General features: G+C 45.8%; 1 protein-coding gene across 1 annotated transcript in view; it reads left to right on the forward strand.

Annotated features, from left to right (window-relative positions):
- Positions 1–24,001, forward strand: part of LOC132330290 (rho guanine nucleotide exchange factor 17-like) — a 45,608-nt gene that overhangs the window by 15,818 nt on the left and 5,789 nt on the right. The window lies entirely within an intron of this gene.

Below are 24,001 nucleotides of genomic sequence, written 5' to 3' on the forward strand. Positions count from 1 at the left end.
TTTATCTGTGTTTCAAGAAGTGGGAAGGATGTTTGCAGATCCTGCAACCATTGCATCTGCTGGCTCTCCAAGTCTGCCTCACAAAGACATAGGGCTGTTTCCCATGCCTAAGCCATTACCCCTAATCACCACACCCCTCACTTCATTTATGGAGTTACACCATGCTGGTTTTTGGACCCAAAGTATTTCAGCTCCTTTATACCATCATTCATCCTGGAGTTCTTTAATTCTCCCTATGTCTTTTTCACCCACTCAGTTTTGTGCAATTCTTAGCTTGTCATTTTTATTTACTGCTTTCTACTTTCCCAGTGTTTGCAGACATAACATTCTTGGTTTCACTTTTCCAATAAACGAGAATCCTATTTTTTTAAACCAATATATTTACTTTCCTTAGCCACAGGATTGTGCCTATTTGAACATTTAGGGGGAAAAAAGTTCCCAATTATCATTTGTATTTTTCTACTAAAATTTCCCTTCATTACCTGGCTCAGTTGTTTTCAGCTCTCTGAAGCTGACATTTTAGACTTGTAATGAGGGGTAATTGGTTTGCACAGGGCTCTGTTTGCACACAGCAAATGTAACCGTGTAGTGATCATTGGTAACTAAGCAACCAGTTATGTTTTATGTCTGTGATCAATTCCTTGCTATCTGTCAAGATTAAGTCTAACACAGCATGTATCCACAAGGGATACAACAATTTGTGGAGTTAAGAACCCATCATCTAAAAGACTAAGAGCAACAGCAGCAGAAGTCCCCTGACTTACTGCTCTGACTGCAGTCTCTTAGAGACACAGAACCTTTTTCTTTCAGTGCATGGGAAAGTTTAATGGTCTTAGAGTCTTGATGGTTTAAGTAGAAGAAGTTCATTGGCTGCCACATTTTATTCCTGCAATTCAGGCAGTGACAGCCAACCTATATTTACCCTTTATCTGTTACAGCGAGTTGTTAACATTCAGAGGCTCTCTTTGCTAGTCAGAAGGCCGAGTGGGACAGGCTTGAATTGCTTTGCTCCTACATCCTGGAATGTCACCCAGCAGTGGTCACTGCAGCAGAGCTTCAAAAACTTGATTTTCTTCTCACTCATTTCATGGCAACATTTGTTTCTTCTATTTAACTGTGGATTATACTGACCAATTTCAAGGGCTTGGAAAACTCCTTGTCAGGAAGCAAGTAAGGGTGGGCATCTTCCTTCCAGGAAGGAAGGTGAGGTGGAAGCCAGACAACAGGGCAGGTTGAGACAGGAACCTTGGAAAAGGGGCACAGTCCCACTGCACCTAAACAGGGAGGGTAGAGCGGGTCCCATGATTGGATCCTTTTTCACCCAAAAGGCCTGAGAGAAACCTGTAGTTCCAGCACAGCTCTGATGTCACCAAAGAAGTAAAGCAGGTCAGAACAAGCACACGCAGCACAAGCCATGTAAGGGCCTGGGCAAGGGCTTAAATGCAGCTCCCAGGCCAATGGGTGGCAGGAGCAAGGGTGAAGGTCTCACATGAGACTGGTCAAAGTAGTTAGTGGCAGCTGTACAACACTCCTCAGCCTAAGCTTGGATCTACCCTGCTACCCAAATTCTGTTCCAGAGGGATCACTAGGAGACATTTCATAGAAAAGAAATCCGTTTTAGCTTCATGCAAGAAAGAAAACATGGTCCATCTGGAGCAGTTTGTAACAACTCTTCCACCTCTATCTACAGCAAATGTTGTATGGTGCTTAGAAAGAAATATTTAGAAGCTCCATCTCCAGACTCAATTTGCAAGTTATCCTTGTTGCTGCTTGCTGAAAGGAGCCATATGGATTTAGTACTGAACGTTGCATAAATGCTAGTATGCAAGTATATTTAGAGGTGACATATGGGCAGTAGTAAATGGAAGTGAGTGAGGTTTTTGGTTCAGATTACACAGGCAAGTTCAGTGAAGCAGCTGTGCCAGTACGTTAGTTAGGAAGCTTCATTGTCTGGAGTCCCAGGTTCAGATCTTGATTGGGTTTTTTCTGCGCCTGCTCGTGCTGGCTGACTTTGTCAACAGTACTAATGTTTGCCAGCAGATGTAGAAAATCTTGAAGACTTCAGCAATTGTAAGAAAAATCCCACAACATACAGTCTGATCTGGGTTATACTGTAGACCAGTCAGACACAGCAACCTTTATTCTTTGGGGTCCTGTAGGTACAAAGGTACAAGTCACAGTTATTTGCATCAATTTAGAAAAGTTATGTTGTAGTCTAGTAGCTGACAGAACAGCCTGCTATAGCTAGTAGGTGTATGAGATTGTTTTACTTTTGTTTGAATCCTTGCAGAAAACCAGAAAGTCCTGGGTGTGTGGGAGTTTTTGGGCTTCAGTGTCCTTGGTCAGGGAGGGTGGCATGATTCATACTGGCACAGTGTGTCACAGCTCCTGTTGTGCCTGCCCCAGTCAGGGAGCAGGAACTTCTCCTGTGCTCAGGAACAGGTATTTGAGCTGAAAGTTCTGAACTGAGACCAATCTGGAATCAGATGAGCTGGTATCTGCATAGTAACTGGCTGTGTTGAAACATCTCCTACTTCACTCTTTTTTATTTTTCTGTGTTTGGGGAATTTACTCATAGAGCCTCAAGCAAAAAAAAAAAAAAAAAAAATCCAAGTTGAGCAGAGATGGAAATTTTCATGAAGCTGTAGATAAGGCATTCCCTGTGATGATAATACCACAATTTTATCTGCTCTGATTAAAAGGTCAATTAGATTTAGACCTATTATGCACAAAGAAGAAAGGACAGCATCCTGACAGATTTTAGCAGCTTGCTCAGATGTTGTCATACAGCTAACCCACTCTGGTCACTACAGTCCCCTCTTCTGTCACAGCCGGATGCCTCTTTTTTACAGCCTCACCTGCACATTAAACAGCTGCCATAAAGCATTTTGCCCCTGGTCCTACCAGCTGATGTGTCCTTTTTAAAGCCTACTCATTGCACCACATGCATTTCTCTTTGCATAGGAAAGTAGTTAGCTTTGAATGTCACCCAGTCCTATGGAGGCAAGTGGGAAGATGGATTATGTTGGCAGCAATCCATCCATCTGTTCATCTGCCAACCCTAATGTTTAGCTATTCAAGCTCCCAGTTGTCTTAAATAATGCTGACCTACAGGGTCTGGGGTGGGAAATGTCACATGGCTCATTTAGTCTTCCATTTCTTAAGTGGTAATTAAACTTTCTGAGGTATTATAGATACATACAGGAATTGTTGATGGACAGCACTTATGAGGTTGAGATTAAATTCTTTCTGAGATGCTGTGTTGCATGAGGCTCTTACCACAATGTTGGCTGCAGCATCTCCACTGTATCTTCTCAGAGTACTCTTTAAAAAAGGTGTTTACAAGGGATTCCTGCCTGTTTCCCATGAGGGATTAGATGTCTGCATGGACAATGTTTCCTTTCTTTTGATTGGTATTGTGAAGTTGTATCAATGATGTGGTTTTGCCTCCTTGCTATGCAGCTTTGGGTAGGTGTGTGTACTTTGTGACGACCACAAAGGCTGCAAACACTGAGTGCTGTGTTATTAAAAAAAAACCTGGCTGGTTGCCTGCAACTCTGCCTTGATACTCTTAGTTTAGTTTTTAGCACTACTTTGGTAAAATAAATGTACATGCAAGAAGTCTTGTCAGCTACTATGATCTATGTCTTATTTTTTTCCAGTTGTAAAAGAAAAGGAAGGTTCACAAGAATATAGTGACCTTCATTAGGCTCTTGGAATATTTTGCGAAATGGCATGGAAGTAATGATACCTAACTCAGGCTGTGAGAACACAGAGCTGGTTGGGAACTGCCAGCTTCAGACCCTGCAGCAAGTTACTGGCATAAGAAGTGACATGGAGTGTCTTGTGATTCTGGTTCCAGGGTGGGTCTTCATCACATTTAATGTCAAACAGGCTATATGATGTAGCAAATATTTAACACCAGCAGCACATGGAGAAGGAATCTGATTCACTGTCCTTCTCCCTCACTCTCTTAGGAAGAGCTGCAAAATTGCTGCATTTATTTTTTTCTTCGCCATGTTACAGTTGCAAACCTGCACTGCATGAAGATGCAGCTTGCACAAAGTGTCTAGTACCTCTGAGCAAATAAAAACATTTTCTTACAGCTGGCTTTAAACAAAGGGCTTGTCCTGCCTCCTCTTCCATCATCTTTCACTATAGCGTAGGGTCTGGCAGAAAACCAAAAAGGATCAGTCCCATGGCAATGTTGATAAGCTAGAATATATAGATGTGGTTAGGAACATCCCAAGAGTATATGTGTTGGTATTAATCAGTCTTAGAATTTGTTTCTTAATGATGACTTTAAAACATCTCCAGTAAACCGTGACATGATGTGTCTAGGGGAGATGTGTGTGGTGAGAAATCCCATAGATCTGTACTGCCTCCAGTCTGATCTCTCCAAATGCTGTTCCTGTGGGGTCATCTGAGTGTTAATGCCCAGCTGGTGTCAAAGACAGCCTAGAGTGATTCTCCTATCCTGAACATATCTGATGTGTTTTTAAGTCTTGATGTTGTAATCTCAGACACCTTTGGTGACCAGCTGTTTAGGGCAAATCATACTTGGAAAGCTGCCCTGTGGAATGTGTGCTCCTCGCAGCATGCTGGGATTTGTGCCTAAAGACATTTATCCATGCACCTCCACGTGGAGGAACCCAGAGCTCCAGCCAGTCCAAATGCCATTTCTACTCAGCCCTAAGCTGCTCTGGGCAGTTCACTGCCTGTTGTGTCTCTGCAGTCACAGAGTTGTTTGCAGAAAAGTAATAGCTGCAAATGCAGCAGAACAGCAGTTCCCCACAGGCAGAGATCCTATTTCAAGAAGCTTTTACATTCCTATCACCTTTTGTCTTCCAGTGTAGTACACCAGTTCCTGTCCTTGTCTGTCCCTACTGGTTTGTGGTGATACCTCCTTTCTTCCATCCACAGCACTCACAGCCCTCCATCCCCTTGCTCTTAGCTGGGGAAAAGGCAGGACACTGCAGCTGGGTCTGTGCTCTCCACCCTGCCAGCAGTAGGTCAAACAGAGCACTTAGATGTGCTAATTGAAAGTCACAACATTTCCTACAGGGAAGACATCAGCTGGAGTTTTCTCCAGCCATCAGTGTTCCTAAAGCCTCTTGTATAGACAGGCAGGCAAGAGGAGATAGAAGAAGAAAATCCAAGTAATTTCCATAGCTAATTGAAATGGAGGGGAAGGGAAGAGGTGCAAATCCAACTTGAAAGGGCAGCCTTTGCCTTTGATAATCAACTGGGAAAAATAACTTACTGGAGCATTGAAGAATATGAAACAAAAGTAAATAAATGAAGTTGTCAGTCTGATCAAAGGGTTGCTATACGAGAGAGACCCTCTGTCAGTGCTGGTCCAGCCTCTGTGTGCTCAGGAACCTTGCCCGGTAAATTTGATGAACAGCTACATGTAATGTAGAGAAAGGAACTGAATTTTTCTCTTGGGATCTGTTCCTGATGTAAAGTGCTTTCAGACTCTGTAGGCCATTAGATCTAGGGACATCAAAAGATGCAAAAGAAAGGGGCAGGGTAATTTTGTTTCCAGTTCCTGAGTTCATATGGAGGCAAAGGATCTGAACACACTGAAACATCCATTGAATCTGATCTGCACTGGGGCATTTACTGGCAAAACTGTCCATGTAATGGTATTGCTATAGATAATGCTCCCCTGTGGATATAAGTCTTCTGTAATATCAGATCCAAATGAATAAAAACTTTCTGGATTAAGAGTGCCCGTCAGGTGATGGAGTGATACATGCCTGGAGTGGTACTACTGTTAGGAATAAAAGGTTCTTTAGTAAATTTGTATGTACTCCTAGACATAAAATGAAGCAGAAAAGATGAGAGTCTTTGCTTAGACAAAAAGCATAGTCTAAAATTTGTTAATCATACTAAAATCTTCCCCAAAACAAGGCATCTTGCAGTTTGTGCACTCTTTGGTGGGCTTAGATAAATAGCACCTAGAGAAATAAGGAGTTCCACTGGATCTTTATCACTTCTTCATTGATGTGTCACCAACATGAGTTAGGAATGATTTTCCCCGAGAAAGCAAGGTCAGAGAGAAGTGTTATTTTAGGAAGATGGCTCCTGTGCCCCAAATCCCAAGAACACTTGTGCAAGGTGAGAAGACCCAATTATGACTGGAGCCCAGCCTGTCATTTCCAGTGGTCACTCGTTTTGGATGAAAGGTGAAAGGTTGCTCTAAACTGCACACTGCAAAGTAGGAAGCCAAGAGAGAGCCCATGACACCACCTTCAAAGAGAGCACAGCACTGAGCCTCAGCAAAATAGAGCAAAAAACTGCAACAGTGGCATTTCCATGCTTGAAACAGCTCTGGAGAGGCAGGGGGTTCCCAGTGGCTCTCCAGGCAGCTGAATGAAATTGTCACTTGCGATATGGCATCCTGGGAGCTGGGGGAAATCCTGGCTCTGTGCCCTCTGGCACAGGTCCAAGTGATTTCACTGGAGCCAAGATTTTTATTCTGTATGTGAAATGAGTTGCCAGGGTGAAGCTGCAAAAGTAATGCCTAGTAATGAAATCCACTTGCAGCACTGCACCTCTGCACCAGAGGCCCTGATGCGAGCAGGAGGGTTTGCACTGGCTCTGGGGAACACTGTGCTGTTCTTGCAGGAGGCAGGAGGAGGCAAGAGGTGTGAAGTGCCACTGAATTCATCAAGTATGTCACATAACTGCCCATTTGTAGGCAAACTCACATTTTTGTTGACCCACTTCTTTTTTTTTTTTTTGTTTTGCTAGCTTTCACAGGATTCCCACAAACAACACAGAGTATCCATCAATATCACCATAGCAACAAGAAGTCATTAATGGTGTCCTGCCTATTGGCAGTCAGAATCTACAGGGTGCTGATCTGGGTGGTAAGCCATCACCATCAGTTTCAATGAGAAAGGAAAGAGCTCAGAGTCTCTGTGGAATCAATCCTTTCATTCTCCATCCTCTGCATCTCCCCAGAGAAATCCTGCATTGTGTAATGGCAATAAGGGACATATTTCTTCCCTTAGCAAGTTCTGTGCAGTGTGTGCTTAGGGAACTGCTGCCAGGAAAAGATGGGGTTGGATTTGTTGCACAAGTAGGGATAAATGTGCCTCTCTTGGGTTTGTTTGCACGGGGCTGTGGTTCCGAGAGACACTTTACATTGCAAATAAGCAACTTATCCTGTAAACCTCCAGGGAGTTCAGAGCAAAGCGGGAGGCTCGGGGGCCAGGAAAGGGGAATGGCAGGGTAAACTGTGAGAGGAGATAAAAGACATGTCATATAATTCTGCTAAATGGTGAAGGAAGGGACATTCTCAGCAGGTGTAAATTAGCATTGACAAGCAATACTGATTTACACCCAGCTCATGGTCTGGTCCACAGTTTAATCAGCTGAAAAGCATCAGCATCTGAAAGGGAGGGCATAGTTTAGGGAGGCCTGTGGGAGGAGTTGAAAATATGTGCAAAAGAAGCAAATAAATTCTTTCTGGTAGGTAGGGAAGAGCTTGTGATGTTCTTTGGGACTGATGCAGAGGCGGAGCCTGGCCAGCTGCACCAGCTCCCTGTCAGGACTCCCACTGCCTCGTAGTGGGCAACATGCAGTGCTGGACCATCTGAGGATACATCCCTCAGCTGAGACAGGTGGTGGGCACAGTCCTGCCTGGTTTTCTGTAGAGGCACTGCTGAGTGCCTCCAGAGCCAAAGGAACAGGAAGTGTTACTGCCTGTGGCCGTCCATGCCTGGCCAGGACTACTGGCACTGCTGTCATGCACATTTCCTCATGGCAAACCTGCCTGCCAGCAGTATGACACAGTGCCTGACAGCTTTGGGATGTAACCAAGCAAGGTGTAGGATGGGATCATACATGTCCTTCACCGTCCTCAACACCCCCTTCCTCCCCCAAGATCTCTTTCTGATCTCATATGTGCTGGCATGGAAGAGCTCTGCTCATCCACCTACCCAAAGCTTTGGGGAGCGCTGGAGTGGCTTCCAGTGCAAAGTTAACAAACTGGGATCAACAGAATTAAGTTGTGGGGCTTCTTTCCCCACTAGTAAGATGGGAGCCAAGGTTCATATTGCCTGGTTGGAAATAGTGATGCAGTGAGTCACTGGTGCACTCAAAGCTTAACATTTGTGGCTGTGCTGCAAGAAACATTTTCCTGGTACAAGGAAGGGAGTAGGAACTTTGGACGTGCAGCTTATTCTTAGAATTAGGTTGTGATTTCTTTCCTGTGCCCTATGCATTTTAAGGATTAGGCTGAGACTCTTGGGACAATTGTAGAACAAGGAAGAAGCAATACCTTCAGACACCCTGAGGAAGCCAACTGCATAGGACTGGTTTTCTGTTGTCCTTGGACTGGTGGAAGCAATGTAATAGGGCATGGGAAGTGCTGTTTCTGTGTGCCATGACGGTCTTGTATTGCTAGTTCAGCCAGGGGTATTTCCACCCTGAAAGAAATCCAGCATCATGACTCAGGCCCTGCAAATCATGAGATTAAGTCATGAGTTAAATGACAATATTAAAAAAGGACTTGATTTTATTTTTCCCAGTAAGTGTGACTTGGCTTTTTACTTCTTTCTTGCCAGAAAGTGAATGAAAATGGTGAGTTGAAATGCCAGTTTTAAGTGCACAAAAGATGACAACACTCAGCTTAGGTGAAGGCTCTGTTGATCCTCCTCACATGCTGCAAGGGGAAGGGAGCAGCCAGCCCTTTCCTGCTACTGACTTGTTTTACTTCTCCCTGTCAGTTCTCATACTCAACTGACCCATTGTGCCCTGCTTTTTTTGCACTGTCCCTTCTGCCTTCCTCAAACACATGCAGAGAGGATCTAGACAGTTTTAGATGATCTGAGGTGTAGTTTCCCACCTCATCATTTTTCAGCTGCAGACGTGCTCCATCTGTGTTGCTCTTTCCAAAAGGATGTGCTGCTGACCACAGCTGGAGGCTGAGCTCTGGGCTGGCAGTACTGGGCTGCCTCAAAGCTGTGTGAGTCACTGACTGAGCATATCAGGGCTGGGCTGGGGCACACCTCTGGCAGGGAGCCAGAGGAGAATGGTCTGGAGCTGGCACTGAGAAGTCACAAATGATGTTGGACCCTTTGCTGGGACTGAGCTTCAAGTCACAGCCTTAATCTTTTCTTCTCCCCACTTCCCAAGAAATAACAAATTCACTTGTAGCCACATTGGAACCATTTTCTGCAGTTAGTGCTGATGTTATACCTATGCAGAGTGGGAATTTGAAGGAGAAGTGAAGGTGCCAGCTTGTAAAGTGAGCTGACATATGGCTTTATAATTCCCAGATCTCACAGGGGGATGGGTAGGTTTTCCTGGCTCAGGTTTGCCTCTGAGAACTGCGTGTGTCTTTGCCAGGTATGGAGCAAGGTCAGAGCCTGTGCTCAGATCATGTCTGTTTCTTGTAAGGCCAATAGTGAATGGATGTGTGTGTGTGCCACATGAAGGGGGGTGGTCGGTAAGATCTGCTCTGCCTGACCCAAAGGCCTGGGAATGTTTGGTTCATGGTGTCTGCACAGGTCAGGGGAAACCACCTCGGTCCTGAACATCAGCTAACTCAAGCCTGAGCATTGTCTCTGCAGGTTATAACCCTGTGGACTCCCTCTCCAGCTGTAAGAGGGGAGCAGAGTGGCTCACAGTGTTACAGACGAGGGCAGCATCTGTCAGTCAGATGTACCCTGCAGATTCATAGGTGCTATGGGGGATCTTCCCATGAGAAGACTTCATTGCAAATGGAACTTGCTTCGCCTGAGAGGGAGTCATCCAGAGGAGCTTTGTGGTCAGCCAGGGTGTTGAGTCACTGAAAGCTTGGCAGATGGTGGATGCTGCCATCTCTTGGGATGCTTCACAGCTGACGATGACAAGCAGCTCCAGCTGGGACACTTGATGGGGGTGTCACACTGATGTTTCCAGGAGCATTTGCTAAAGAATCAATCTACTCAGCCTTCCTTTGCTGCAAGATGAATGTCAATCCTCTGAAGCTCCAGTCCCTCTGCTGCATCATCAGCAGGACTGTTGGAGCAATATCCTGTGTGCATCGCTGAGACAAAAGGAGGTACCCTTTCCCAAAGCAGGGAATCAAGAGGGAACACAAGTCACCTTGCAAGTAGTCTATGTGAAATCAGTGTGCTGGAATGCCTGCCCTTGGAGGTGGGATGGAAGCATCATCTCATCATAGACTCTTTGAAAGAGGAACAAGTGGAAAACCATAACCATGATGGGTGTGATGCTGAAACTGAGAGAGAAGCCAGAAAAATTTATCAGAGGCTCTGCTGCCAAGTGCACGGGTGTGTGGAGCTGTGGGGCTTCTCAGGTGAAACCTTTTATGTCAATAAAAATAGTTCCCAAACAGCTTAAAAATCCTACAGAAAAGGAGCCAAGAATACTTAAGTGAGTCAATAAAATTTTGAGAGTAGCTTTTGCACTGCCTTGAGACTATTTCAGAGCCAGTCTGGCCCTAATAGAAACTCACATGAAGTTATGGTGATTCCTACACTCTCCCTGTTGGAACTGAGCTGACCCATAGCAGGATGTTCCTATGGTGATCAACAGATACTGTGGCCAGATTCTCCTGTGACACATCTGCCTGGCACATGTGTGCCCTTTGGGCTGCTCTGACCAGCCAGCCCTGACTGTGGCTAAGACCAGTTTTTCTGGACAAGTTGTTAACAACAAGTTGTTGTGTTGTGTTGAGTGCAGTGGGATGGAGGAAGACTTGGAGAAGCATGGAAAAATCCATAAAAGGATTAGGAAAAGAGATGTGAAAGGAGTAAAATGGCTAGACAATACCACTTGAAGCAAGCAGCTCATAACACAGCAGAATTTAATGCCATTGCCTGTCCTCTCAGCACCCTCTTGACCCTGGGCTGTACTCTGTCTTCAGGGGTTCCCCATGCCAAGCTGTCTCTGAGACTTTGTGGTTGTTGCTTGTGCTTAAGGTGAGAACAGAGGGACTATAAATCAGTGAGCAGACTATAAAGTTATTGTTTTCCCATTATTACCTGGTTTTGAAATCAATCTGGCAGTTGTTCCTCTTGTTAGCCCTCCTGATTTATGCCATGCAGAGGACAATGAAAGTGATAACACCGTGAACTCAAGGAAAGTTATGTTTACCGTAGGAAGGAGAAAGAAACCCAGGAAATTGTGCTGTGGCTGTACCTCTCCTGCTGCAATTAACAGACACTATATAAGCTGTGTTCCTGTTTCAGCTTCTACAGCAGACAAAAAAACCCCCAAGAAATTTAACTGCAGCCACTTTATCTTCATCAACCAGTTTCTGTAGGTTAAGAGAGCAGCTAAGAAAGCAAATACAGCCAAGGCACCTTTCTTTTTCTTGTTAACCTTTAATATTAAAAAAATAAAACATCTGGCATTCTTTCCCTTGAGACTGCTGGTGCTCTGCTAGGCAGCTGAAGTGATGTGCATGACGTGTCAGTAAACAGATCATGCTGTGACCATGAGGTTTGCTGTATCAAATAGCACAAAGCTCACAGCAGTAAAATAGCTTGCTAAAATCCTTTAGCTAGCTCTTTGAAATGTGCTGTTCACATCCCTCTAGCTGGCTGGATCTCTGAAATAAAAGGGAGATTGTAGTCTGGAATAAACCAACCTCTGTTCAGTGCTGCAATTTGCAAAACCTAATGCAGAGACATTAGAATAAAACCTGAAGGTTAGTGTAATCTCTTATTTCAAGATGGAGTAAGAATCTGCAATTCCCCTCCCTTGGATGCAGGAGTTTGGTGTGATGGCCATGACTCGGAAACTCATTTGCTCATGTCTGAAATGTTGTAAATGTGGAAAGTGGAAAATGTACCAGCCTAACTTGATGTCTCTGATCAAGCAGGAGATGCCAGACAGATGCAAGCTGCTCTCCACCATTTCATGGAACAAATGTCCATGTTTGAGAAGTCTATAGAGTAAATCTTGTGTAAACCTAGTAAACCAGTAAACCTACTCAGCACTGCCATATTTGGTGGCCTCTCTTCCTGAGGCCTTGTGAGGCTGTGTGATCCCTTGTCCTGGTATTCCTGGAGTCCTTGAATGTGTCTGGTCTTCTCCACAGTGTTTTTCATCCACAATGAGCTACTTACCCTGTGTGTGCCTGCTTCATCCTCCTGACACTTTGTCTCGTGCTTTGCTGGGAAGGTCAGCCAGGCAGAACAGTTCTGATGTGTTTTGGAAGAAATAATTTATCCTTCCAGCTTTAATCCTTGAGAAATAAGTTCTTGGGGGGGATTTTACAGGAAAATTAAGGTTAATGGCAAGTCTCCAAGCAGGCACTTATCGGAGTAGTGGAGAAGTTGATTAAACAGAATCACATGGTAGAAAATAAGCTGAGCACACATTGCCCTTACTCTTATGCTCACTTAAGGCATGAGGCTCATAACCACTAGAAACTTTTCAGTCCTTGAGCCAGGGAACAGGAAAATGTTTCACAGACAATGTGATTGAGGAGCAATGACATGCTGCAGCAACCCTAAACTCTGCTTTGCTATTTGGTCTGGAATAAGTGACCATTGGCCTGGAGGATTGCTGGTCTAGGATAAAGCCTGAGCTTTGGGTAAGTGTGGAGAAGAGTGCCTGAAGTGCTCAGGGGGGTAAATGAAGGAGCATCAATCCACAGTGCTCACACACACTGGGGAGTGACAAAGGATGGGCAACTCAGTGCTTGATCTAACTGGAAGAGAGCAGAGGATACATTAGGGCTGCTGTGCACCTTTAGGAGAGGGTAAATTAGGACCCAGAGTTGGGTCACCATGTAATAAATCAGCATTTTCTTCCTTCCTTCCTTCTGTTGCCTCACACTTCATTGACCTCTGCTAGTCAATGCCTGGAATCACCTGCTGTAGCTATAGCATGTACTTACAGCTCTGAGGTGGTGGGAGGACAAACTTTGAAATTGCTGTGGTTCCCAATGTTTCTTTGTTGGTGACCATATAAGACTGCAGCTAAATACTCTGCATGTGCCATGGTCCCACAAGAATGTGCTCAGAGGTCATCTCTAGCTTATCAACCAGAAGCATATTAACTTGGTTTGGGTTTTTTTCTGTCTCCATCTTGTGCTCTCCTGCAGCACACTGCCTACAACAGGCTTGTGGCCATGGTACTTGGGAGCTGAGTGTGTAGGCACATGTTTTATATCATGGGGCGTCAATGACCTGGCAAATGCAGGCATCTGAGCTGAAACTATGATGCAGTTGCTGTGTGCCATGGAGGAGAAGAACAGGGGAAGGAGGGAGAAAGACTCAGTGTTTCCTGGTTACAAGCTTTAGAGAGACCACTGCTTTTCTCCTGCTCCAAGCATCCCTGAGCAGTGGGGGAAGGAGGCTGTGCCTCAGCCAGTCCCCTGTCCAGGTCATGACTCGGGCAGCAGCTGCCTTGGGTGCTCAGTGAAATTAAGCTTAGCTGCCTGACATGCTGTGCACAGCCCTCAGGGCAGTGACATGGAGGAACAGGCAAGATCACAAGAGTTCAGCTGGAAAGAGGTGGTCCTTCCAAGAGTGGAGTGATGGGGAACAAAGGTGCTGCTGCCTGAGCTGGCTGTTATGAGATCTCCACAGCTGCCCTGCAGGTGTTAGGGGGAACAGAACTCACTGATTTCTGAGACTCTCACTCCAGCCAGGGCACAAGACCCCCTTGCTTACCCGCCTGTGAGCTATATCCATGTGTACCTTTGCTCTTAGCTCTCCTGGAAGTATCAGAAGGACTGTGTTAGAAGTGTTTAAACCAAAAAAAATCACTGTTCAGAGAAAGAAAATTCACCCCCAATGGGTGAAAAATATTAAAATAAATTATTTGGGAACAAAATTCCCATCTTTCTGCACTTAATCCTGTAAATTTTGGTTCTTGCCTACATGTCAGCAAACTTTGTGCAGCCTCCTCTGGAAAGTCTCTGTCCCCTGCTGTCTCACAGCTAGCTCTGTCTGTTCTCTGCCTTCTCTGGCTCCTCTGCTCTGCAAACCTGCCTCTGGCTCCCACTCTCTGTCCCTCACTCTGCCTGCCCCACTGTGCCCACAGCAGGTTTCTTCCAGCTGCTCCTTCCCTGGAAGTGACTTTTGCCATCACATGCACATTTTCTGGAAAATCCTGCCTGACAAAGCAGCAGCAGGTTCCTACTGCCTGGCAGTGCTTGAGAGCACTGGTACCTTCATGGCTGCTGGGGAAATGGGCCTGTGCTGTTCTGCAGTGCAGAGGGGTACCCTCACTTGCTGGAGGGTTTGGGGCATTCCCCTGAGAAATGGAGGGGTGTAAAGCCCCCTGCATGGCCTGTGCTGTGCACTTGAGTGGGCAGGGACAGAGTGGCCCCTGAGCTCCCATGCCTGGCATCTCTGTCACTGACCTGCAGCCCACAGAGGGGTCAGCTCTATGAGTCCTGACAGTGAGCTTCCACCTGAAGAGAATCATGAGGACAAAAATCAATTGTATTCCCAATGCTGCCCATCTCTTGGTGAATGGAGCACCCACAGACAGATCCCACCCTGTTGTTTCTGTGCCTCTGCTTCCTTGCTCCTCTCCTGGCTGCTTCTGCCCCTGCCTGTGCACTTTCTCCTCTGGCCCCCGTGCTGTCACATGCACACATGCAGAGCCTGTGAGCCAGTGTCCAGCCCAGGATCCTGCCTCTCGTGGCCCTTGCTTTCTCTTCAGGCCTTACTCTGTGTAACTCCCTGCCTTGGCCAAGGGCAGCTGTATTCTCTGCTCTCACTGCAAGGGCTGTTTTCTCTTTCTTCTTGTTCTGAAAACATAGTGCCAAAAGTATGTGGTGGCTTTTAGTCCTGTGTCTGTGACCTGATCACAGACCAACCTGACAGGGCATGGCATCCTTTATTAACAGCACTTTCTCACAGGAGCCCTCCGGCACTACCAGGAGCCATGCTGTCTGCTCAGTGACTGGCTTTCACATCATATAATTCTTTCTTTCTTGACAGATTATGTTATAACCTATGAGCACAGAAAGTCCTGATCCTCACGTTTCTCTGCTGTCACCTGTGGGCTCCTCCAGAGCCGTGAAGAAGGGGGAGCTCCAGCCCCACCATGAGAAGACCGGGTGAGAAGTGCCTGTGACGTTTTGGGGAACAGCACACTTTGAGAGCTAGTTTTAGTTTTTATTTTTAGCAGTTATGAAGGATGCAAATTATGTTTTTCATTCAGTGGTGAACTGCAGGAGCAGTTTTGCCTTCCCTCTCTGGGATGAGATTAGACATAATTTCATTAATGCGGGGAAAATATGCTAATTTGAGTCACTCTAAGCAAGGGATGAATCAACTTCATAGTGTGTTAGCAAGATTATCTTCCAGGCAATACAGTACCTCAGACTTTCCCTCAGATAGATCTCTGTTGGTGCATCACATGGCTAGGTGCCTGTGGTGCCTTCAGGGAGAAACAAACCTCTTCATTCCCCTCCTGATCAAGGTGGCTGCACTGCCTGAATAGTTGGCCACATGTGGGGAATCCAGCTGCACTACAGAACAGTCTGGGCTGTAACTGGTTCTGTCTTGCTTTATCAAGACCTCTTCCTGTGTGTTCAACCTGGTTGGTTCTTGCCTGGCTTATTATTAAAGATTCATGCCCCACCATCCCAGCTCTATCTTGCCCTTTCAAATCTCAGGCTAACCCCATATCTCCTGCCCAATCTTACTCTCCTTTACATATGGCACTCACTCATTCCCTTTGCCTCTGATTGCCAAGGAAGGGAGTGGACTGGACTGTAGCAGACACTGATGTGTTGTGTCTTGTGTGACTGCTGGAAAGTCCATGGAAAATCTCTAAAAGAAATCTGGAGTCTCTCCATTCAGTGTAAGGAGGCTCTGTCCACTTCCAGCAAGGACTTAGCCACTTAGCCTTCATCCTGCTGGCCCAAACTGGAGTTCAAGGATTTAATTCTCCACTCCAAACATGTGATTTAGTCACTTAGATTCCCTGAACACAGCTCATAGGAGGAGCCTTGAAAAGCACAGCTTTCTCTTTTGGGGCTTCTGCTGAGCTGTCATGGGAAGATGATCATTTGAGCCTGTGGCTAAGGAGTCAGGAGGGTGCATTTGTGAAAGTCTGTACGATACCTTTGTCTCTGCACTGGAAAGGCCTTGGCAATGCTTGGCTACCATATGCAGTCAGTAAACCATATGCATCTTCCTTGTGAAGGATGAATCAGAGCAATAAGGGGCTGTAATGTGACTGTCAAGCACAAAATCACGACCTGTCAGCCTTCTTCTTCCTCCTTGCTACTTGAGTCTTCAAGGACACCACAGTTATGTCATCCTTTCCCAGCCCCAGCATCCCCCTTAACTCATACACTCTTGTCTGCACCCTGTTTTAGGGAAGAAATCTCACTATCTCTTATAAATCTGCTGTTTCCATAGTGCTGCTGTGTGAGTAAGCTGGGCCTGCAGCAAGCACTTCTGAGCATTTGTCTCTAGAGCTGAGCAATGTTATTGTGAGGGGGTTGCTGATGGTAGGTAGGATAAACTTCTCCAAATTCAGACAGGTAGTGTAAGGCCACTGTTGGCTTGGCTGGAAAAGAAAAACTTCCCTGCCCCAAGCCCCATGGCTCATCGCCCAGTTACGCTGCTCTGCTCCTGCCCAAGCTGTTGGTGTTGGATTCTGCATAGCCTGGAAGCAGACCTGCTGCTGCATCCTGCGAGTCAGCACCCGGCTGCTTCAGTAACTCATCTTTCCTTCCATTCACAGGTCTTCTACGCATGGCGACTCCACCCATGTGAGAGGTCTCTTATGTGAGTGCCCAGCAGCACACTTTGCTGTCTGTGGGCTGTGGACATTGACTGGCATCTAAGCGACACCCCAGCTCCCTCCTCTCCCCCTAAACGCCACTGTCCTAGAGCCTCCATGTGCATTTGCTATGACATACATCAGTGTTGATGAGAGACAGGAACACTGCCGGGTGATCTCGAGCTGCCAAAATAATCAGCTCTGTGCACAACATGGCTTAAAGGATTTTTCAGTTAGCAGCATGCATCCACTAAAGAACCTAGACACTCATATTTTTTCTGGGGACTTCCACACTCTTGCCTGCCACACAGGCAAGGCACGTTTGGCCAGTCCTGTGGAAAACCGGATGTATCGGAGTGTGGAAAACCTGCACTGGGCAGCAGTTGCTGACTGTGAGCTGTATTCTCACTGCCGGAGCCTGGATAACGAGATCATCTTTCGCTATAGAGGCACCAGTCAGTGGACAGAAGGCTGTGTGGATGTGGCCCCAGTACAGAGTGCATCAGACTCTCTGAGGAACCTTTCTCTCCGTGCTAAACAGACGTCTCGATCCGCACAGGATGTGCTCCTCCCTCCCTTTGCCAAAGTGCCTCAGTGGCTCTTCCCTTCCGCACAGGAAAGAGCCCTACACAGGGATGCCAGAAAAGAGCTGAAGGAGAAGCTGAGGCTGCACAGCAGTAAGGTGGCAGAGCCCTGTAAGCCAGTGCGCCCACAGGTGGCCCTACCTGAGCTGATGGTCCAGGAGTGCTTTGGATGCCAGGTATGCCGGCAGTGCAGGAATGGCTGTGCTGTGAACTGCTGCACGGTTCTGGTGGAACACACTGCTCTCAGGCACAGCCTCACAGCAGGACAAGGACTGTGCTTTGCACACAGCATCATCAGTCCAGAAGACATCAAGCAGGAAGCTCAGAGGAGGCTTCAGCTCCGAAGGCAGAATAGCTCCCCGAATTTGCCCCTTCAGCATGCTGGGGAAAGCCATGAGATGGGCAAATCCAGAACAGCAGAGACCGTAGAACAGTGCAGTGGGGAAACAGATGGCGAAGTCACACTGGGACAGAGCAAGAAAGGCCGCTGCAAAGGGAGACTCTACATACCCACTTTTGAGGAGTTCAAGCAAATGAGAAGTAAGGAGGGAATTTCATCTGACATCAGCAGTGGGCCAGCAGATTGCTTGAAAAGGGGTCTGGCTGCAAACCAGACAATGGAGGAGGAAAACAGTAAGAATGTCTGTCCAGAAGCTTTAGAAACCAAAGCTGTGAATGAACCTGCTGTCACTGCAGAGGAGGATGATGATGTATTTCATGAAAACCATACCTCTGCTGGCTTTTCCCAAAACCCAGCCACATGGGATGGTTTCAAGATGAGCAGTCTTGAGGTAAAGGACAGAACCTTCCAGACCTCCATCCCAGATACATCACCAGTCCCTATTTGTTCCAGTCCTATTCCACGATCACCTCTACAGGCAGGAGCAATACATAGTGCGGGGCAGGAGATCTTCAGTACTGAGCAGCAGAAAGGAGAGCCAAGACAATTAAATGATGTCCCCCACCTGGCAGGGCAGTCACTGGCTTCTGAAGCCCAGTCCTCTTGCTGTTCATCGCTGCTGTTAGAAGCCACAGACTTATCCAGCTATGGAGCTAAGCTACAAAAAATGAAGGATGAATTCATAGGTTCAGCCTTGGAACTTATTAAGAAAAGGTAACATGCTCCATGGGGTCACCTGAAAGCAGTTCCCTTGTTAATGATCTGGTCTTTCTCCTGATAGGTACATATAATTCCTGTAGCATAAATGTGCTGTTGGCAGAGCCTTTCATCTTGGAGTCTCTGATAGCCACATGGTCGTGTCTTTAAATCTGTTCAGCTTAAATTCCACCTTGTGGGGAATTAAACATCAGAAAGCATTTTCATCAAGACTTTTCCTTTTTGTGCACCTTAATCCTGTAAAGACAACAGCCATTAGTAGTTCTGACACCCAGTTTCCCACCCATTTTATTTCTATGTTAAATTGTCAGGATGTCTTTTTTTAATTATTATTTTTTAGCATCTGTTAAAAGTAGAAGATAACCAATGGATACAAAGTACTGATATGATTCCTTTGAATAAAGATGTAGAGTCTGTCCCACCACTGCAGGACATGAATTTAGATAGTGTGACATGCAGCAGCAAGTGCTTTCACTTGCTGCCTGATGGTAGTGAACAGGCACACAAGGGTAAGATGGCTGCTATGAGTCTTTAACCCCCTCTTGGAGACCTGCACAGGCAGTGAGTGAAAGTACTTATAAATACTGTCCTTCTGCCATCTCTGTGTAGGCAGCCAGAGAAAATACTTCTGTAGAGCCTTCCTCTTTCTCCATCCAGGGTTTTTTCCCTTTGGGTAAGATGTTCACAACTGGTTTCTCTATCCTGGAGGGAGGTAACAGGACACTGCAGTCCTGTTACCTCCCTCCTGCCTAAGAAGTGGGAATCCCTTTCTATGCAGGGTGGCACAGTAGGAATCAGCCAAGTTCTAGAAGCTCTGAATTTGGAGCAGTTATCACTGTCATATCATGAGGTGAGGCTGATGGGAAAAGAAGGAGTAAGTGTTTGTGTAGTGGTTTGTTTCCATGCACATGGCTTTCATAGCTGGATTTGCGAAGTATTGCATTAGACTTGGTTCCTGGCTGCTTCTGCAATCCACAGATAGGTGTGTGAAATGCCAGGGCATCAACCTTGTATGCTGTCTTTTTATTTCTGGAATGCCTGATCTGAGACTGGACTCTGGTTTTGGAGGAGATAGTAGTGACTTCTGCACAGGAATGAGAGTCATCTGAAAGAACTTAAGTGGGGCTGAAGCCTGAGTGACAGTAGAAATAATTCTGCAACTTTATAATCCAAAGGGAAGTAGGTGGTGTCAGAGCCCTCAGTGCTTCTCTCAGCTGTCCAGCCCAGCCTTAGTGCTTTTCTTCTACAGTATGAAAACCCAATGAAGAAGTAGATGAGAAAGTTATGGGATGCAACCATTTTAATGGATTAGGCTATTTTTGTCATGAATGTGAAATGAAATACACAGAATGACACAAGCAGTAAGGCTGCAAGAACAGCCGTCTCTTTGCAGATCAATGATTGTACTGGTATCTGGAGCCCAAGATGTATGCAGAGCAAAGTACAGGAAATGAGGAGTGCATATGATCTTCCTTCCCACTACTCTGCCAGCCTCCAAACACTTCCTGCCCTGGGCCTTTATGTGTGGTTTCTGTGCTTTTAATATCCACAGTGTTTTTTGTTTCTGTGAATGGATTCAGTTTCCCTAGTTGGATTTGTTAAAATCTGTGAAGCAATTTTTATTAACACCAAAATGATAGTTGATCTAAAAATGTGAATGACAATGATTCCAGTTTTAGAGAGGTAATTTTATATGTGAAGGAACCACCCTGGTCTTATTGTTTTCAGACTAATAACAATTAATGGTAATTGATATTGCCAAAGCACTGGTTATTGGGAAACTCTGGTTTCCTTTGTTTTGAAATTTATCAGTTTTCTATAATTTTCACCTGAGACCATAATGTCCCTGAATATTCACTACTTCGCTGACTTTCACGGCAGAGATTAGAGATTTTTGTCTGCATTTTGGGTGCGAAATTACAATCACTGCCATCCAGACCACATTCTTTCTAAGTCTCAAATGAAATCAGCTGAAAGCTAATTTGCTGATTTGGTCCTGTTTCCACAGATACTCAGCTCAGCAAGTCTCTGATAGATATGTTGTGATGGAGCATCACAGAGTAAAATAGCTAAAACTGTCTTCTCTTTCTAGTGCTTCTGTGTGTCAGTTTTACAAAGCAGTTTTGTCTGTAAGTTAGCAGTCGCCATAGTAATTAATTGTTAATTACTTAAGATTCAGTCAATTGACTTAATATTTTGTCAGTGAAGATTTGATGGTCAGTCTCATAATTACGGTGGCTTTAGCCCCCTCATGAGTCACTGGATACCCTTAATTTAGGTTATAGTCCTGGCTGGGAAGGGGTGTTGCTATCTAGGTGTAAGCTTGTCAGTACAATGTCCACTTTCTGAAATTGCTTAAGTGGGGAATTGTTTGGGATGAGGACATGCAAATACCTCAGATTTGTGTCATGCAGTGAGGGACATGGTGACAACAGAAGGCTGCACTGTTTAGCCAAGCACATGACTGAGAAAGAAGGCTTCCTGAAAAGAGTGAAGGGCTGTATGTGGGGTGACAACAGGACAGTGGGTACAATACCAGCTTCCCCTAGCAGACGACTGCCACCAAGTCAGGAAAGCAGGTGACAGCAGGGAAGGCATGCACAAAAATGTTTCCATTAGTCAGAAAGAGTCAGGAACGTTTGGAAAGGGCTGAGAACTGCTGGCTTGGACAATGATAAAACCATGAAGAGGCCCATAGAGACAGTGAAGGAAAGCAGGTGCATTTCCAGTTGCATACCATCCCCAGTACCTCCACTTCCATGAAATTCAGAGTTGATGGCTAGAAGTTTAAAAACACATTCAAAAATAACTGGTCCTCTCTATGTTGGCTCAAGTGCATCACCTCTCTTGGGGAGAACAGGAAAACCCAGGCACAATCTCCTGTCCCAATAAGTGATTTAGTCCAACAGAAGGAAAGCTGCTGGAGTCCCCCCTTCTACACCCCTCTGTGAGGGCAGAGGGGGCTTGACTTGCTTGAGCAGGCAGTGGTGTGAACCTGTTGGCAGCACAGATCTCTGCCAGGAGGAGGGGACTAGAGAAAGGGGCAATATGCTGTTTTCTTGGCAATGTCCCCTCTTCCTCCTAAGCCAGAGGCAAATGTTAAAGGAGCAGCCCTAAGATGTTGTTCCACAAAACTGCTTGCATCCTCCCTGTTTTGCCCACATCCCTCTGATCACAAACTGATCTAGTGGTGTGTGGAGCAGCACTTGCCCCAAGACCACGTGGCCAGTACATCAAGCAGGAAGGATCTTATCATGACAAGAAGTAGAGCAGTCAAACCAGGGATGAAGAAACCTCCTTTCACACAGTGTGGGCTCTGCATATCTGCCTTTTTTACCTCCAGATGATCAGCCACGGGTAGGTTGAATTTCTCAATCTTCAGTCATGTTTCCTTAGCTCAGCTCTCTGGGTAATATTGGCTCTTATTCCCACTGAAGATCATGTCTGGAGTTTTTTTTTTAAATATCCCTTTTGGACTATGCTAACGGCAATAAGTGGTGGCATCTGGTCTGTAGACCCTATCAGCAGAGAGCTGCTGTCAGCTTCACTTAGAGGAGCAGCAATACTCTGGAGTGCTTCCCATATTTAAGTGGATGATCTTGAAGCACTGTGAAAATGACAAATGAAAGCTCAGCATCTCTCATGAGAATATGTTCTGTACAGTGGGAGCTGGTGTGATCAAGAAGATAATATTCCAATTATGAGCTCTGCTTCTAACCTTGGGTGCATCCCGTTGCCTCTCTGTGCCCCAGCATGGTCCCTTTTCTGTGTTTTTTAACCAGGAGCTGTTTGAGCAGGAGCAGCTTTTGGAAAGGGTGGTTTTCAGCAGTGGCACATCCTCTTCAAGAGTTCTCTTGCTCCTTAACCTGTGCCTTCCCTCCCATGGGTTTGCCCAGTGGATCTGTTCATACTTTACACAAGTCAATGAAACACAGATGACATTATCTGTCTGAGAATACATGAGGGAGGGGTTTTAAACCCATATAATTTCAAGACTGGTTTTAGATCATGGCCACACAGACAGTTACACACACTTAAGGAGTGGTACCCCAAGCATGGTTGTGGGCAGGAGGGAGGAAGGAGACAGGAACCTCTCAAGCCAGACCAGGCCAGGCCAGTACCATGGGGAGGCTGCAGCCTTGCTGTGAGCTTTTTCTGCTCTTACTGCTGCCTTGTAAGTGCCACAGACTGCTCTGTGCCAGCAGAGATGTTGGTATCCCCTTTCTGCAGGCTGGGGAGTAGAGACCTGGAGAGGGACAGCAAAAAAGCAAATGCCAGGGGCCTGCTGTTGGCACCGTTGCCATTGTCATGTAGCCATAGCTAAACTCTCTTTAACTGGTTGTGTCAGCAGGGACCTGGAAACATAAATGGAGAAAGATGAAAAAGCATCAGCTGAAGAGATGCAAACCAACTTTTCTGGCCCGACAACTGAGCCAGTTTGTGTTCTGGGAGATTTGTTCCCTCTTCAGTCATTTTAGTGTTGGCTGATGGTTTGTTATTGGAGCCAACTGTCATTCACTGCAAGGAGAATGCCCATCTGTCTCATGTGTTTGCTTGTAGCTGACACTGTTGGAATTGCACATTAGCAGTGTGACCTACCAGCATAAGTTCACAAGTGAAGCCTTTAAGAAGAAGCAGATTTTTCTCATAGGAGATTATTGTTAAGCATAAAATACATGCAGAACCTGAAATATGTTCCCGACGCTGGCTTCCTGTATATACAAGCATCCATATTCAGTCCTCACAACCTTCCTTTTTAAAGGAATCCAAGTCCATAAAAATTAAGTAAACCAAAAAAAAAAAAAAAAAAATTCTTCCCAACAGTCTTCATTATGCATGGAAATAAGATGTCTTAGAAAGCCTGTTAAAAAAAATGTATCACAAATAGTATCACAAACAACAGCCTGTCAACTACTCTGTCAAGTCAGTGGTTTTGCACCAGACTGAGTCTGTCTGAAGAGCGATGCTGTCTTCAGAGGGAGGAACGTGGGGTTGGACAGGCTGCCTGTATCAGCCAGGCCAGGCCCTTGTTAGCACTGGACAGCCATGATTGAGGGCATCCCAGAGCTGCCAAGTGAGAGCAACAGACACTGCCAGGCTTTTCAGGTCTCAAGCTCTCCAAAAGGCCTGATCATGAGTTCACTGAAAACAGATAGAATCTTTCCAGTGACTTCAGTGGGCTTGGGATCATATGAGATGAAAAACAGAGGGAATACTCTTTTAATCCTCTAATCCCCTCAAAGTATTATGGTTTATAGCAGGTGATTTTCTTCCAGATGGGCAATATGGTTTCTGTGTTGGCAGCATCTCCTTAAATAGCAGCAGATGTGGATGTGGCCTACTTAGAAAGGAGTGTTTCTGGTCCCTGTGGAGCACCTCATGTTTTATGGACACAAAAATGCCCTGTGAACAGCCGAGACTTGATAACCCAGACTGATGTTGGCACGAGTGCAGTTACCCAGTTTGCAATGTCTTAACTGAGTAGTGCTTAGAGCCCCTGAAACACAAGCACAGCCGTCCATGCTGACCAGTCACAAATCCTGCCTGCACTTTTCCTGAACTGTTGCAGATC

The sequence above is a fragment of the Haemorhous mexicanus genome, chromosome 8 (genome assembly GCF_027477595.1).
Source record: "Haemorhous mexicanus isolate bHaeMex1 chromosome 8, bHaeMex1.pri, whole genome shotgun sequence".
NCBI lineage: Eukaryota > Metazoa > Chordata > Aves > Passeriformes > Fringillidae > Haemorhous > Haemorhous mexicanus.